Source organism: Macrotis lagotis, chromosome 1 (assembly GCF_037893015.1).
Source record: "Macrotis lagotis isolate mMagLag1 chromosome 1, bilby.v1.9.chrom.fasta, whole genome shotgun sequence".
Lineage (NCBI taxonomy): Eukaryota > Metazoa > Chordata > Mammalia > Peramelemorphia > Peramelidae > Macrotis > Macrotis lagotis.
The window spans coordinates 751,693,389-751,709,223 of record NC_133658.1 but is presented as its reverse complement, the minus strand read 5'-3'; the positions used below and the strand labels follow the sequence as shown (position 1 = coordinate 751,709,223).

Here is a 15,835-nt window from a genome sequence, read left to right as displayed (position 1 = left end):
TGTTTGACTTTAATATTACTTTTGAATGTATTGTATATTTATTTAAAAGAATTCTTTTATTTTTAAATTTTAAATGCCAGATTCTTTCCTTCCCTCCTACCCCTCCCTGACACTAAGAAAGTAAGCAATATAATATAGATTATTCATTCCTATCTTAGGGTGACCAGGCAAAGACACAAGGTGAGAGATGAAGTGTTGTTAGGAAGAGAATAGAAGGCAGGTTTGGCTGGAACAGGGAATGGGAGGGGGAAGTAATGTATAATGGGACTGGAAAGATAGAGTGGAGCTAAGCTATCTTGAACCTGAAAGGCCAACTAGCAGCTCAGAAAGCCTTTGTATCTCTTCCCTTGAAAAGCAAAATGTTCCCAAGACTAAAGACTCTCTGGTTTTAAATCCAACCTTCCTATCTATATTTTTGTAGCTGTAGATATATATAAGTAATGCCTCAAATTCAGACATCCACTTGTCCCATAGAAATTATGTGTCACTCTTTGTCAACTGTTTCTTCTCCCTGCCTAGACTTGTAACTATATAAGGAATATTTTTTTTACTGACATATTCTAAAAATGCATTAAATTGAGTTTTCCTGCCATGACCAGATTAAACACAATCCTCTCCAGGATTCAGAGTCATAACTAGGGTGGAATGACTAGGACTTTGACCAAAAACCTAAAAATCAAGAGGGTGCTTATCAACACATTTTTTAATAATAAAGAAACAATAGCCCCAAATTCATAAGAAAAAGTTAAAATAGGAATCATCTCAGGTGAACTCTCTTTCCATTTCCCCATTATTATTGCCTTAAGATCAGACTGGTTGCTTCTTAGAATCTTCACTCAAATCACAGGGAAGGTGTCCCATGGTTTATGATCTGTGCTTTACTCACATATCACCACCCTCCAACTGATTTTTTAAATTGATTTTAAGATAAATTTTATGATATTTGTCTCAGCTCTTCTTTGCAAAATCTGTCTCAGATGGGAAGAATACTAGTTATGGTTCTGGCAGGGGACAACCCTCAAATTTGAATGCCTCTAGGAAGGACAACATTTTAGGCCCTTAAGACCATGGAGACTTTTGAATTTAATAGTCCCTAATCATGGGAACTCTCTGAGGACAACTTACCTGAGATCAGACTACAGGGAAGGATAGTCTTGCTGGGAAGAGGATGAAGCCATTCAGTGCTTTGTAAGGAGAGTAACACTGAGTAATGTGTCATAGAAGAGGGCTCCGGGAAGAGTTAATAGGTGCTTTGAAGATGAATGAATAAGAAGTAGGAGGGCACTGGAGATAAATTTTTACCAGCTTTCTATATTTCCTAGTGATGACAATCTGTCTAGGTTTCTTTGATTGTGAGAAGTCTCCTGTGTTGCTACAACATGGAAAAAAATAGTCTCTGGGCTTCTCTAATTATTCCATATGAAAAAGACACTTTTTTCTGAGGACCTTCTTGTTGGTAACCTTTACTGGTACTTCATCTACATTACTCCCTCTAACTTTGAGCAGCAAGGGGCCACTATGCAGTATTGTGAATAAAGGGATGAGCCTGTAATCAGGAAGATTTCAGTTCAAACCCTATCTCAGATGCTTATTAGCTGTGTGACTTTGGAAAAGTAAGGTAAACCCCACTTTAGTTTCTTCATCTGTAAAATGAGGATGATAACACCTACCTTCAAGTGCTATCATAAGGATCAAATGATCTATCTGGCACACAGTAAGCACAATGTCAATAGCAGCTATCATTATTATTATACCCCAAAGTTCATTCATGAGATGTCTTTTTTTTCCTATACTCTCACTTAGTTATGGACTCTTCCTTGAGTCCATTTTTCCATCTCTTTGCAAAAGATTTCTAGATCTGCATTGCCAGCCCTAAGCTCCTTCAACTATACTTCCCTTTGGACATCTCAAAATGAATGTTCTGTAGGCATCTCAAATTCAACATGTACAAAATGAAATTCATTATTTCTCCCCACAACCTCTTCACAACTTCCCCATTCCCCCCCCTTTTTTTAGTTTTTTCAAGGCAATGGGGTCAAGTGGCTTGCTCAAGGCCATACAGCTAGGTAATTATTAAGTGTCTGAGGCCAGATTTGAACTCAAGTACTCCTGACTCCAGGGCTGGTGCTCTAATTCATTACACCACCTAGCCGCCCCAACTTCCCCATTACTCTTAACCACAACAGTATCCCCTTCAGTCAACCAGATTCATGACTTTGGTATCATCCTTGACTCTTCAATTTAATCCACTCCACAAATCCAGTCCACTGTCAAGTCTTGTCACTTCTGCCTTCCCAACACCTCTCATATTTGTCTTTCTCTTTTCATTTACTTAGCTTAAACCCTGATGCAGGTTCTCATCATCTCACACATAGGTGATGACTTCAAAAGCCTCCCGATTGGTCTCTTTGCCCCAAGTCTCTACTAAATCAAAATCATCTTCCACTCAGCAGCCAAGATTTTCCTAAAGTACAGGTCTGACCATGTTAATTCACCACTACTCAACAAAATCCAGTGAGTCTCTCTACTCTCTAAAGCAAGGGTAAGGAACATCCATCTATTGCCACAACAGCAACCATTAGCAGGACTTGAAATTCAAATAGAAACTTTTTAGAGATGAATTAATTATATATTTAACCAAATATAGCAGGCTAATTTTTAAATTGATAATTTTTGTTTGCCCTGTGAATAATATTATAAATATTCAAATAGTCCTTGGTAGAAAGTTACCCCAATCCTGCTCTACAGAATCAAATAGAAAGTTTTCTCTTTGATGTTTAAAGCTCATTCTAGCCTAGCCCCACCTCCCTTTCCAGTCTTCTTCCATTTACTCTTTTCTTCACACTCTATGATCCAGTTAAAGTGGTATATTCACTATTTATTAGGAAAAAATATTCCATCTCCAATATCTTTGCCTTTGCGATAACTGTCTCCTTCCACTCCCCCCACTTCCTCACTTCCTTATCTTAACTTCCTTGACTTCCTACAAATCTCAGTTTATATCCAAGATCATTCATTGTATCTTTGGCCACATCCAGTTGTCTTGATTTTTGTCTTGTACTTGACTTTGATGATTTATAAGAAGAGAGTGAGGCTGACACTTTGCACAGCTCTGCTTCACTTAAATTCACCTCAAACACAAGTCAAAACATCACCCTTCTGGTGTCATTGATCCTCTTTGGAAATAAAAGACCAACAAATTCAACAATATTAAGATCAACATCAAGCATCAGCAACAGTAATAACAACATATTCTACCATCTGCGAGAGACTTTTTCTAGTCCCTCAAGTTGCTTATGGCTTCTCCTCTGAGATTAACTTCAATCTACTGCATAGATATCTTGTAGAACAGCTAGGTCCTCAGTAGATAGACCTGAGTTCAAACCCAACCTCAGAGACACTTGTTATATGATCTTGGTTCAGTCATTTAATCTCTGTTTCTCCCAATCCTGCCATCTGTAAAATGGGAATAATAATAGGACCCATCTCATATAGGATCTCAAATGAGATAATATTTGTAAAGCATTTATAAAAGTGCCCAGCAAATAACAAACACTATAAAAAATGTGAGTTGTTCTTATTATGTGCATGGCTATTTATTTGATGTCTTCCCCATTGGAATATGAGTTCTTTGAGGATAAAGATTCTTCATGCCTTTATTTCCCCAGAGCCTGATACAAAGCAAGAGCTTACTAAGCCTTTGTTGGCTGACTACCTGACTCCCTTATGTGATAGTTATCATTGTGTAGCTCCACTTCCATAGATAAAGTTTGTTCAGCTCTCCAGAGCTATGATAACTGAAAAGTCTCTAAGAAGCACATTTGGAATGTGTTTTGAAGTCATATATTAAGGTTTGGAAAATGATTTCATCACAACAAACCTACAAGTTTTGTTGTTAGCATTGTGGACACTTAAAGTTCATGACACTGAGGTTCAGGAAAGTTAAGTGACAAGGTAATAAACAGTCTCAATTTTATGTCCCCCAAGGAAACCAATATACTCTAAATAGTTATAATAATGCCAAGAACTCTCTCTTGTCCACAGATGCCTTCTCCCTAAAAAAGCAAAGAATAGGAGCTGAACATTAAAAAAAGAATGAGAGGAAGGTATTCAGTACTTTGCTCTGTGCTAAAATATACTAGAAAGAAACCAGCTAGGAATTTGTAGAAGTTTCTATCCTTAGAGAACTTGAGGAAGAATGTAGAAAACCTCTAGTCTAACCCTTAGTGGTCTAATAATAAAAACTCACATTTCAATAGTCCATTAAAGTCTACAAAGCACACTTTTCACAATAACCCTGTGAGGTAGGTAACGCAAGCACAGTATTATTATCTCCATTTTACAGATAAAGAAACTAAGACTCAGAAAGTTGAAGTGAAGAAGTTACACATCTCTCAGCTATGTTTCACTGTTCTGTCAGTATTTGGGTTCAGATAAAGGTGGATCAAAAGATAAACATGGTTATTTGTGATCAGCATCCTAACTAATGTAAGTTAAGTGTTTGCATTCAGGTCTTTTGATTCCCTATCCAAGGATTTATTCATCATACAGTATGACTTCCCCTTTTCAAGGGAGGCTGGGGGCTAGAAATAGGTCAGGTGTTTCCTTAATGTACAGAATTGTGGATTATCAATGCTTTAGGGCAGAAGTGTCAAACTTATGACCTATGGGCCCACAGATCAAAATTAAAAGGCTTGATTGAGACACATTTGACAAAAGAAAAAATACAATGGAATATATTATTGTTCAGTTGTTTCAGTCATGTTCTATTCTTTGTGATCCCACTTGGGGTTTTCTTGGCAGATCTTTGGAATGATTTGTCATTTGCTTCTCCAGCTCATTTTATAGGGGAGGAACTAAGGCAAACAGGGTTAAGTGACTTGTCTGGGGTGACATAAGCCAGTCAGTGTCTGAGGTCAGATTTGAACTCAGGAAGATGAGTTTTCATGATTCCAAACTCAGCGCTATATGTACCTAGATGTCCACAATGGAATATAATTAATATTAATATGTGATTTTCTAAGTCAATATGTGGCCTGCAGGGAACTTTATATGCCAAGTAGTGGCCTTGTTTCTAATTTTGACACCACTATTCCAGAGGACCTCAAAAAACATGTAACCTAACCCTGCAATTTACAGTTGAGGAAACTGAGGCTAGTGAAACATAGGTGTTGTTGTTGTTGTTGTAAACTCCCCAGACCCTATCTTATAGGCTCCAATCTGCCACCACAAAACAAATATAAAATCTCACCTGATCAGAGCATTTTCCGGTGAGACAAAAATGAGGTGATGTCTAGCTCTTATTCTATAACCATAAGTAAACTACTCATTCATGCTGGACACCAAAGTACAGACACTGTCTCTTTTTTATACTTTTAGATGACGAAAACAGCAGCCCCGCCTCCAGACTACCTAGGGAACCTTCATGGGTCTGCTGGATTCGATGATTTCCTAGGGGTCTCTCCTAGCATGCCAGTCCTCTTTTATGTCTATGTCATAATATGAACACAAATTGTAATGAAAGTCAAAAGGCCTGACCATTCTGTTGGAAAAATGAAGAGAAGAAAACAGCATAGGACAGACATGGGGGGGGGGGTGGTAAAGGAGGGAGACTGAAGCCCTCAGTCTTTCCTTTTTCTCTATTTCCTGATTTATTTTATAATTAAACTCTAAGCTCCAGTCAAGTTCAAATACTCTTTGTTCTAAGAATATTCATTATGCTTTTCCTTTGTTTCTCTGCTTATATTGTTCCTGATGCAGAACTAAAACTAGCATGGGGCAATCAGGACTGTGATCTAGGAAGTGACAGAAAAACCTTTTCCTTACCCCTGCTAACACCTGCCAACCCAATGGCCCCACTTCCTCATTCATTCTCTGCTACTAACCTCCAGGATCCTGAGGTCTTTCACGACTGTCGCCTAGGACTACTTGCACACCATGCTTTCTGTTTTCAGTACTTGCCTTGCAAGGAGAAAATTCAGAGTCAGTTTAAGATCAGAGTGAAGTGAGATCCATCCATATGGTTTTTGTCTTGGGGGGGGTGGTTCAAGGAGAGCAGAGTTGCAGCACCACCTCAGCAACCCAGAATCCTTCAATTCTCTTCCCCCAATGGATCCTGAATTTCAGATTAAAGGAGGAAGAGGTTAAGCAAAGATTTTGTGAGTAACTAATTCTAACTAATTCTAAAACTTTTGCCAAAGTAAAATCATCTCTTTGTCAGACTTTCCAGACCCACCCTCAGCCCTGTCAAGATACCCTTAAAAACATCTGAATAGGAGAGGAGATGTAACCAGCATCCTGAGATATGAACTACAGTGAACAGAGGTCTGTTCTTCCGGATGCAGGGAATAAAATTAACAAAAGGAAAAATGAGAGTGGAGATCAGAGAGGAAAAAGAAATAATGACAATAAAACCATAAGATTAGATTAGATTGCAGAGATCAAATTGTACCAGGCCAATTGGATTTCCTTCAAGAATAGCATGACATGGTATCTGACTAAAGGAAAGAGCTAGAGTTAGATTCATTCTAGCTTTTGGTGAGCTTTTTTAACTACTCCAAATGAGTATTCCACAAGCAAACCCTTATCTGAAGTTGTATTAATGTCCTAAATCTAGTTGAATACTATAGTAAAATGGAAGGGTCCGTACCTATTTGGAAGGTCCCACTGAAAGTAGAGAAGAATAAAAGTAAAAAGCCTGAGGCCAATTATTTCATGGGATATTAAAGAATAGCCTGTTAAAAAGAACTTTTAAGATCTTTTAGTTCAACTTTTTTGGTTTTTAAGTGAAAAATTTCAGTTCCAGAGTTGGTCAAAGATACTCAGCATTTTATGGTTCCCTGACTCTGCTTTTCTCTGACTCTTTAATTTATATAATTCAATCCCTCATGATTATACTATTAGGTACTCTATTTTAACTTAGCATATACCTCCCAATATGTGTCTATCTTGGATTCCATCCAAGGGGATTTAATTCCTAAAAAGACATTAGTAAGGACAAATCTCATTTATAACCCCATTCTATGACCTAGACCTCAAAGAGCATATTACAGTAAGGTTATAGTGTCCTGACGGGATCATTAGAAACTAGGAAGAAACAGTGCTGAATCTAAGCCAAGGCAGAGTAGGTAGCTACCTATGTGGTATGATTTTTAAGGGTGGTATGATTTTATCTTCTCTTTACAGACTTGAGATTTGTAAGGTTAACCATTAGGAGATTGTTTTATTTCCTCTTAAGCACTTCATCTACAAGTCAGGTATGTTGCTTTAGTTATGACTTACTTTTCCAAAACTAGGATTCCTATCATTAACATTAACAACCAATCAATCAAACCCACATTTTTTAAAGCATCTATTTAGTGCTAAACGTTGTGTTAGGCACTAGAGATGCTAAGACAAAAATGAAACAGTCCTTGGCTTCATGGGAGGCATTTTTACACATTCTACTATATGGAACAACATATACATAAATATGTACAAAATATGCAAAAAAATTTCCATACCAGTAGTCTTATGTTTGTAGAGATCTCTGGGTTGAAGAATTTCTTTTATCAATGCCTATTAGTCCTTTCCATGCAATTTAGAGAGACTATACATCTAGGTGCCTGGGATTCTGAGAGGTTAAGTGATTTACCCAGAGTCACATTGCTTCGAGGCTCTCCTGACCACTAGGCTACCACTCTATTCACTCTACCATATGAACTCTCAAACAAATAAATACAAGATAATTGATGGGAAGGAGGACCAGCAGCTGGGGGGGGGGGTGGAGATCAGGAAAAACTTCCTGAAAAAGCTAATATTTGAATAGAATTCTTGAAGGAACAGGATACTAAGAAGTGGAGCAGAGGTGGAAGTGCATAAAGAAGACAGAACAGTGCAGAAAAAGAGCATTAGACTTGAAACCAGGAAACGGAATTTAAATTCTATTTCAATCCCTTATTAATCATGTCCTCTCAGTTTCTTCATTTGTAGAAATGAAGATAAGTTGATGAACATCAAAAAGAGAAATAATGCATGCAAAATATTTTCTAAAGTGATAAATATTCTCCAATAATCTACGATTTTGTCAATGGGTGCTCCTGCCACTGACACCAAACACTGCCTCTACATGACCTTTAAGAAATGCTACAGAAGCAAAATTCTGCAATCCATGGCCAATTTGCTGCTGAGGCTCTCTGAGCTTAGCTAGCTGGGCCTCAGATGGCAAGTATCAGACCCATGTCTGGAAACAGGATTTTCAGCTTGGGAAATCTTATGAGAGTTTGCATTCTACTGATATCACCTTCAAGACCCCGGGATCACTTTTTACTGTGGGGAGACATCATTATAGGATGATAGTGAGGTATAGAAATGGTAATTGATAATAAATATTATCTTTATAGATGTTTGGTAGACTAGATTATATGTTTTTATCCCCATTTTATATTTATTTATATATAAAGAATAAATGTATTCTTTAATAAAGAAAATTGCATGCTTTTCTACTTTTTCTGTGTGGCACCCCAAAAAAACTTATATGGTATGAGAAATCCCCTATGATTAAAGAATAAATGCTTTGTATTTATTCCACAAGTCCCATGTTTAAATCCTGGGAAGGTTGTTGTTACCGTATTATCTTAGAGGAGACAAGATGGTACAATGGCAAAAGAATTTAATTCAGAGCCTGAAGAGCTGGGTTCAAATTTTAGCTCTGCATTTCCAATCTGTTTGAACAGGTCAAATGTCTTAACTTGCTTTTGCTTGTTTTTTCTATCTATAAAATGAAAGTCTGTCATATGTCTATTACTATTTTGCCTTTAAGGTACTTCCTGTTTCTAAAATCTTATGCTACCCATGGATTTGTTGTTGAGAGTAGTCAATATTCAATTAGCAAAAAGCAAGGTCTAAAAGACCTGAAAAGCAAGAGAGGTGAGGAAGTATTCAAAGACAGAAGGATGGAAAAATACTTCTGCCATCCCCACATACTAAACAGTGCCAGTGTCATTAGTAGACAGTTATCAAGTGTCTTCAGATTTTAAACTGGATATGGAGAAACTAGAGAATTTTCAGTGAGGGAGAGAAAAAATAATGGGAAAGAAACTTGGTTACTTATTTTGTATTAGATTAATTGGACAATAAATAAAAGGCACAAAGGAAGAGCTCAGTTAGGCATCAGAACATCTTTACTGTAAAGATGGTTCAATTCTAGAGGGGCTATGAAGAGAGCATAAGGAATCACAGCTATAGAGATTTCTTAAAATAAAGTAGTAGCTCTGGAAAGGACTTAGCAATCAACATGCATTTTAGTGTCCACTGTGTTCCAGGAAATGGGAATACAAAGACAAAATTGAAAACAGTCCTTGTCTTCAGAAAGTCTTCAATCAAGCCTGGGAAGACAACATTGACATATAGAGATAGAGATAGAAATAGAGATAGAGATAGAGATAGAGATAGAGATAGAGATAGAGATAGAGATAGAGATGATAGAGATAGAGATTTCCAAAATAGATACAAGGTTATAGGGATGAGGGAAGGTACAAACCCCAGAAAAATCCCCATTTTACCCAGAAAAACCCCAGAGAATGAATCCAAGGTCACCCAGAGATAGGTCCCATAATTCACAGCTGAGGTCAGTTTCATCACAATGTATTACTTTTCAGAAGCAACTACTGTAGGTTGGATGACTCTAATGGAGATTTAGTTTGAAGCTAGAGACCGGATTCCATGACCTCTTGAGGGTTCCTATCACTGGAATCCACAATGTCAGAAAAGTATTAAGAAGACTAGATAAGACACTGAAATGAACCCAGAGTGAACCCCAGAGAAATGCATTATAGACAGCTTTCCATAGACTTGCAAGGGTAAGATGTGCTCAGGGCTCTGTCTCCCGTGGTCTCCAATTTGGGGACTATAGAGAAACAATAGCATGCCATCTATGTGGCAGTCTCTGGATAAGAGGAAAGAACTTCGTTGAGAGACAAAGGAGTTCAATGGAAACTTATGCAAAGCCTGGAATTAAACAAGTTGCCCTGGTTCTCTCAGGACAGTTCGACCATCTTGGACTAGCCATTTGACTTCTCTCTCTGGGACTCAGTTTCCTACCCCCCACCTTCCTTGGAGGGTTTTTGTAAGGATGAATGAGATATTGTACATACATAAAAACGTTCTGGAAAGTTAAATTCAGTATACAAGTGTCTGGGATGACAGTTATTAACTTTGGGTATGGCAAACAAAAATCTATCATGTCACTCTCTGCTTGCATGCCATGACTTTTCTCCATTTCAGACACAAGCAGAGCCCAAGAATAGACAGCACAGTCAAGCCTTTAGCCTCCAGTCACCAGTGAAATGTGCTTTGAGTTTAATATATTTGCATTTGGAAATTAGCTGGGCTCTGGTCTGACTGTTTGTGTCCCTGGGGCCCCCCATCTCACCCACACAGTTGAGCAGTCAAAGATGGAAAATATTGTGCTGCCAACTTCCACCCACACCCCTTTCCAATACTTAAATGACTTGCTGAGGAGACTAAAACAGGACAGTTTTCTGAGCTGCTCACAGCTTCTCCAAGGGAATTCTAATGAATGGAATAGAGGCAACTCAGATCAGTCAGATCTAAGGACTACCTCCTACAGTGGGGGGGGGGGGTAGGGCATAAAGGGCCCTATGATAAGGATAGAGTTGATTGCTAATATGTTGGAAATGTTCCTGCAAATGAGGAAGACCTAAATGTGAAGGGAGTGGTGTGCTCTGGGATATGAAGTAGGTGGTGAAGAATTGGGTAGTAAGGCGGGGGTGGGGGGGTGGGGGGGAGCTTGAGGGAAAATGGCCTGAGGGGAAGATTCTCAACACCTCACATCTTGCTAAAGCTCAGTGTGTCTCTGGGATCCTAAAGTGTCAGCTCAGAGTGGGAGCTATGGGGAAATTAGTATTCTGGGAGAAAAGTTGATTTCTGGTAGAGAGTTTAGTTATTAGCTTGAAGAAATTTTTAAGCCCAAGGAGTGGGCTGAGAAGTGTTTTGTCAATGATCCAGCACCAAATTATAAGTCATCTAAAGCCATTCTCTGTTCTTGCTGTCTAGCCAAAATGAATTGAAATGCCTGGGGAAAACCACCTGTTCCCAGAAGCAAATCTAGATATGTTTGTGGACTTGGAGTCTATGGTAGTAAGGGACCTTCAATAGTCACCAAGGACTCCTCTTCTCTCCAAGTAAGTTTTCATCTAAACTACTCTGGCAAGATTATTGCCTGCTTAGTCTTAAAAATTCCAGAAAATCATATTACATATATGCCTTGGAAATTCATTCCAATAATCTTAGAATTCCTTTCTACCATTTTACCATTATGCTTCATTTAATAATGGAAGTTTTTTCCTTTTTGTCTTTTGAAAACTGGGAAGCAGTAAAGCATCTCTTCATATACCTGAAGAATCAGCAATTTAAAATTTGAGATTATCTTCTACCACCCCTTCATTATACATGTAACCTGAGCCTCCCTCAGTGTGACTCCTTGAGAGATATTCACTAATTCATGGAAGATTTTGGGTCAGCAACTATTTAAAGTTGAACCCCACATCAATATAACAGATGAATTCAAGGTAGTGATTCAGCAATCATTAATTAGGTATTTACTATGTCTGAGCATTGGACTAAGCACTGAAAGAGACAAAAATATGATCCCTGCCACAAAGAGTACTTATCTAATGGGAAAGATATCATGCAAGCAATAGTGTACATATAAGATAGATCTAGACATCAAAAGATAGTATATAACTATATAACTATATATTACATATATTTATATATCTAGGTCAATGTATATATTTTTCTAATATAATATATATGCCATATATAGTGCACATAATGTAATATAAAATGTATAGTATATATATCACTACTATGTATAGTAAATATATATATATATATATATATGTATAATAAATATATATCCCCTGGTGACTGGAGGCTAAAAGTTTGACTGTGCTGACTATTCTTGGGCTCTACTTGTGTCTGAAATGGAGAAAAGTCATGGCATGCAAGCAGAGAGTGACATGATAGATTTTTGCTCACCATGCCCAAAGTTAATAACTGTCATCCCAGACACTAGTATAGTATATTGAATTTTTCAGAATGCTTTCATGCATGTACAATATCTCATTCATCCTTATAAATATATCATCTATTTTCTATACATACATGATATATATATATATTTTCTATACATACATGATATATACATATACATATGTGTTAGGTGTAGATAGATCTAAATATAGTTATAAATGTCTATATTTACATATATTATATACATCTAATATATTATTCAACAACCTAAACACATATAGTATCAATATGCATAGTAAATATATAGTATATCATATTTCATATATATATATGTGTGTGTATGTTAAATAGGTAAATAGAGTAAATAAGAGGGAATCTCTGAATAAAGTATTAGCCATAAGAGCAAAAATATTGGAAGGATATTTTGCAAAACATAAAATTTGAGTTGAATCTTGAAGATCATGACATTCAATAGCAGAGAGGAAGAAAGAGGGCATTCCAGGCACTGAAAAGGCATAGCATTAGAGTCAGAAGATGGAGTGTCTCATTAAAGGCAACACAAAAAGGCTAGTTCAGCAGGATTGTAGGATTGTATGTGGAGACAGATAGATGTGGCACAGTGGATAAAACACCAACCATGGAGTCAGGAGGACCTGAGTTCAAATCCACCTCAGATATTTAATAATTACCTAGCTGCGTGTCCTTGGCTAAGTCACTTAACCCCATTGCCTTGCAAAAGAAAAAGAAAAGAAAAAAAGAGAAGTATCAGTGATGCAGTGGAGAAAGTGCCTAGTTGGAGTCAGGAAGACACATCTTTGTGAATTCAAATCTGCTTTCACTTACTAATTGTGTGACCCTGAGCAAGTTACTTCACCCTATTTGCCTCAGTTTCCTCATTTATGAAATGAATTAGAGAAGGAAATGACAAACCAATTCAGTATCTTTGGCAAGAAAATCTCAAATGGATTCACAAAGAGTTAGAAATGACTGAAATGTCTGAACTACAAAAGATGACATATTGGAGTGAATTGCCATTTCCTCCTCCAGCCTAATACAGACATGGAAACTGAGACAAACAAGGTTAAGTGACTTGCCCAGGGTCACTTAGCTATTTAGTGTCTGAAACTAGAGTTGAACTCACAAAAATGAATCATCCTGACTCTCTAATTGACAATCTTTCTACTACATCACTTAACTTCCCTGAAAGAAAATTGGGAGAAAGTAATGTCCCAAAAGCCTAGAGAGGAAAAAAATTATCTAGAAGAGAGATCAACAGTGTCAAAGGATGCAAAGAGACCAGTAAGTATTGTCTGAGCAGCAAGACAAATAACATTAAAAAAATTTCCATCTTTCCCCATCTTCACACACATTTCCCTAAAGGCACATTCTCCTACAGATTCCCATGCAATCAAAGGCAAAAAGAACATCTTGCCCCTAGAAGCATGTTTTGGCTTAAGCACCTCTCTGCCTCCAAAGTTATAAGAACATATTTATTGAGGTCCCCTGAAGACTTACTTTCTCTTCCAAATTTTGATGTCATCAAAAGAGGTTGTTTTCTCTGTAAAGTTGCTATCTACTATACTCCACTGAACTCTTATTGTGTTCTACTATTTCTCTTCAAAATTACTACTAAGCTGTTTCTTTCCAGGAGGGAAATAGGGTACAACATTTCAGTTGTAGCCAAGAGCCTTTTCATCTCTTTTATACATATACCACTTCACAGACTCCTGGATGCTCACCAGACATGCCCATGAGGCCACGGTTCCTTCACTCAGACCATCACTACATCCCCTCCTTACCAGCAACCTGGATTCCACTCCCTGGGTCCCTCTTCTCTTGATAGACCAATCTTCCACTCCCATGACAGTACACACACATCATGTCCCTCCCTTTCTTACTCCTCATTATGTTTTGTTTCCCCTCCACTACAATGTTAGTTCTTTGAAGTCAGGGACTGACTTCTTTACTTGCATCTGTGTCCATAGCTCAGTGTCCGTTTAATAAATACTTTGTCTATTTGTCTGACTCATGACTATATCTTTTCAGCAGAACAGTGAGACCCTCAAACCAATTTATCCATCTTCTACTTTACTACCTCCTCAACAGGATCTCCCAAGGCTCACTTAGCAGCTGTCTTGGAATAAAGAAATCCCTTTCAAATCCCACCACTACCTTGGTTATCAGAGAAATATAGATTACTTATTTTATTGTTCAGTCATTGTGTGACCCTGTAAACTGTACCATCCATGGAGTTTTCTCAGCAAAGATACTGGATGGTTTGCCATTTCCTTCTCCAGCAAATTAAGACAAACAAAGGTTAAAGCACTTTCCCAGAATCACACAACTAGTAAGGATCTGAAGTCAAATTTGAACTCCGGTCTTCCTGACTCCAGGCAGAGTGCTCTATCCATGTAGTCAACTAACTACCTACAGGTTACTTGGGAATTTCAGTTAATCCCACCATAAATTTGTGGGGGACCTGAAGAATTTTATCCTACATTCCTACAGGTATGCTTATCTGTTTTCTTTATATACAGATGAATAAACTGAGGCTCCAAAAGGTTAAGAGATTTATTCAAGGTCAAGTAAGTAGAAGCAGATCAAGGTCCTCCAAATCCACTTATTCCCCTATTTCACAGATCAAAATAATTTTAATGTCTCCCACTCCTTTAATCTTAACTCACCAAATGTCCATCTAATTCCTGAGTTCTACCTCCCAGTAATTTTAATTTATACTTGTAAAAATCTATGTGTTCTTTTTATGACTTCTCTCTCAGACCTCATATTGTTCCAGATAACATCCTTCATCAGGCCCTTCCCATCCCCACCAAATAGTATAAAATCATTGTTCCTGTAGACACCCAAACTGGCAAACACCACTTTTGGCTCCAAAATACACTGTAGCCAAAATATAAAATATTTAACTAGCACTAGAAAGGTCTATAAATTCCAAGTCCTGCACAAAGTTTGCCTCACTTCTCAGCTGCCAGTCTCAGGCTTCCATTTGCCCAGCATATACCATAACCTGTCCCTTTTGTTTAGTCATTTTTCAATCCTGTCTGACACTGAGATCCCTTTCTTGACAAAGATATTCGAATGCTTTACTGTTTCCTTTTCCAGCTTATTTTACAGATGAGAAAACTGAGTTTACAAAATGTCTGAGGTCAGATTTGAATTCTGTAAGATAAGTCTTCCTGACACTATGTCTGACACTCTATCCATTGACACCCAGTTGCCCCTATACCTGTTCCAGCATCATGTAATTAGAGAATCCTAGACTTGGAAGGGATTTTCAGAGGTCAGCTTACCTCTAGCAATAGGGAATTCATGACCTCACAAAGCAATTAATTTCATCTCTGAATAACTGAAGTTTTTAGAAGAATTTCCATATATTAAACAGAAATATCCAATCTCATGACTTCCTCATTTGCTCCTAACTCTACAGCTGATTTTTAGAATAAGACTTCCTCCATTAGAATGTAACTCCTTGAGGGTAGAACCATATTTTTGTCTTTCTTTGAAGTCAGAAAACAATTTTTAGGCATTTGCTAATGTTCCGGGATCTATATTAAGTGTTGGGAAGACAAATAGGAACATAAAAATAGGGATTACATTCTAACAGGGAAAGACAACACAGAAAAAGATCTCTGAAAAGCGAGTGAAAGGAAAGAACCTGGAGAGAGATCAGGATAGAGAAAAAGAAGAGTCTGAAGACATAGTTGGCCAGGATTTTCTCCTTTAAATGGAGGTTCTGGGAAGAATCAGTCAATCAGAGGGAATGACCATAAAGGTGTAGGCT

General features: G+C 37.6%; 1 protein-coding gene across 6 annotated transcripts in view; it reads right to left on the bottom strand.

Moving 5' to 3' along the window:
• KCNJ1 (potassium inwardly rectifying channel subfamily J member 1) overlaps positions 1 to 15,835 on the bottom strand; it is a 60,282-nt gene that overhangs the window by 32,606 nt on the left and 11,841 nt on the right. Inside the window, exon 2 of one of the 6 annotated variants that reach the window (XM_074216346.1) lies at positions 5,962 to 6,115. The exons of 4 other annotated variants lie outside the window; for them this stretch is intronic. The gene's annotated coding sequence lies outside the window, so the exon portion shown is untranslated. Of the gene's footprint in view, positions 1 to 5,885; positions 6,116 to 15,835 lie in introns of those variants that run through there. One more of the 6 variants, XM_074216350.1, reaches the window with a different exon arrangement.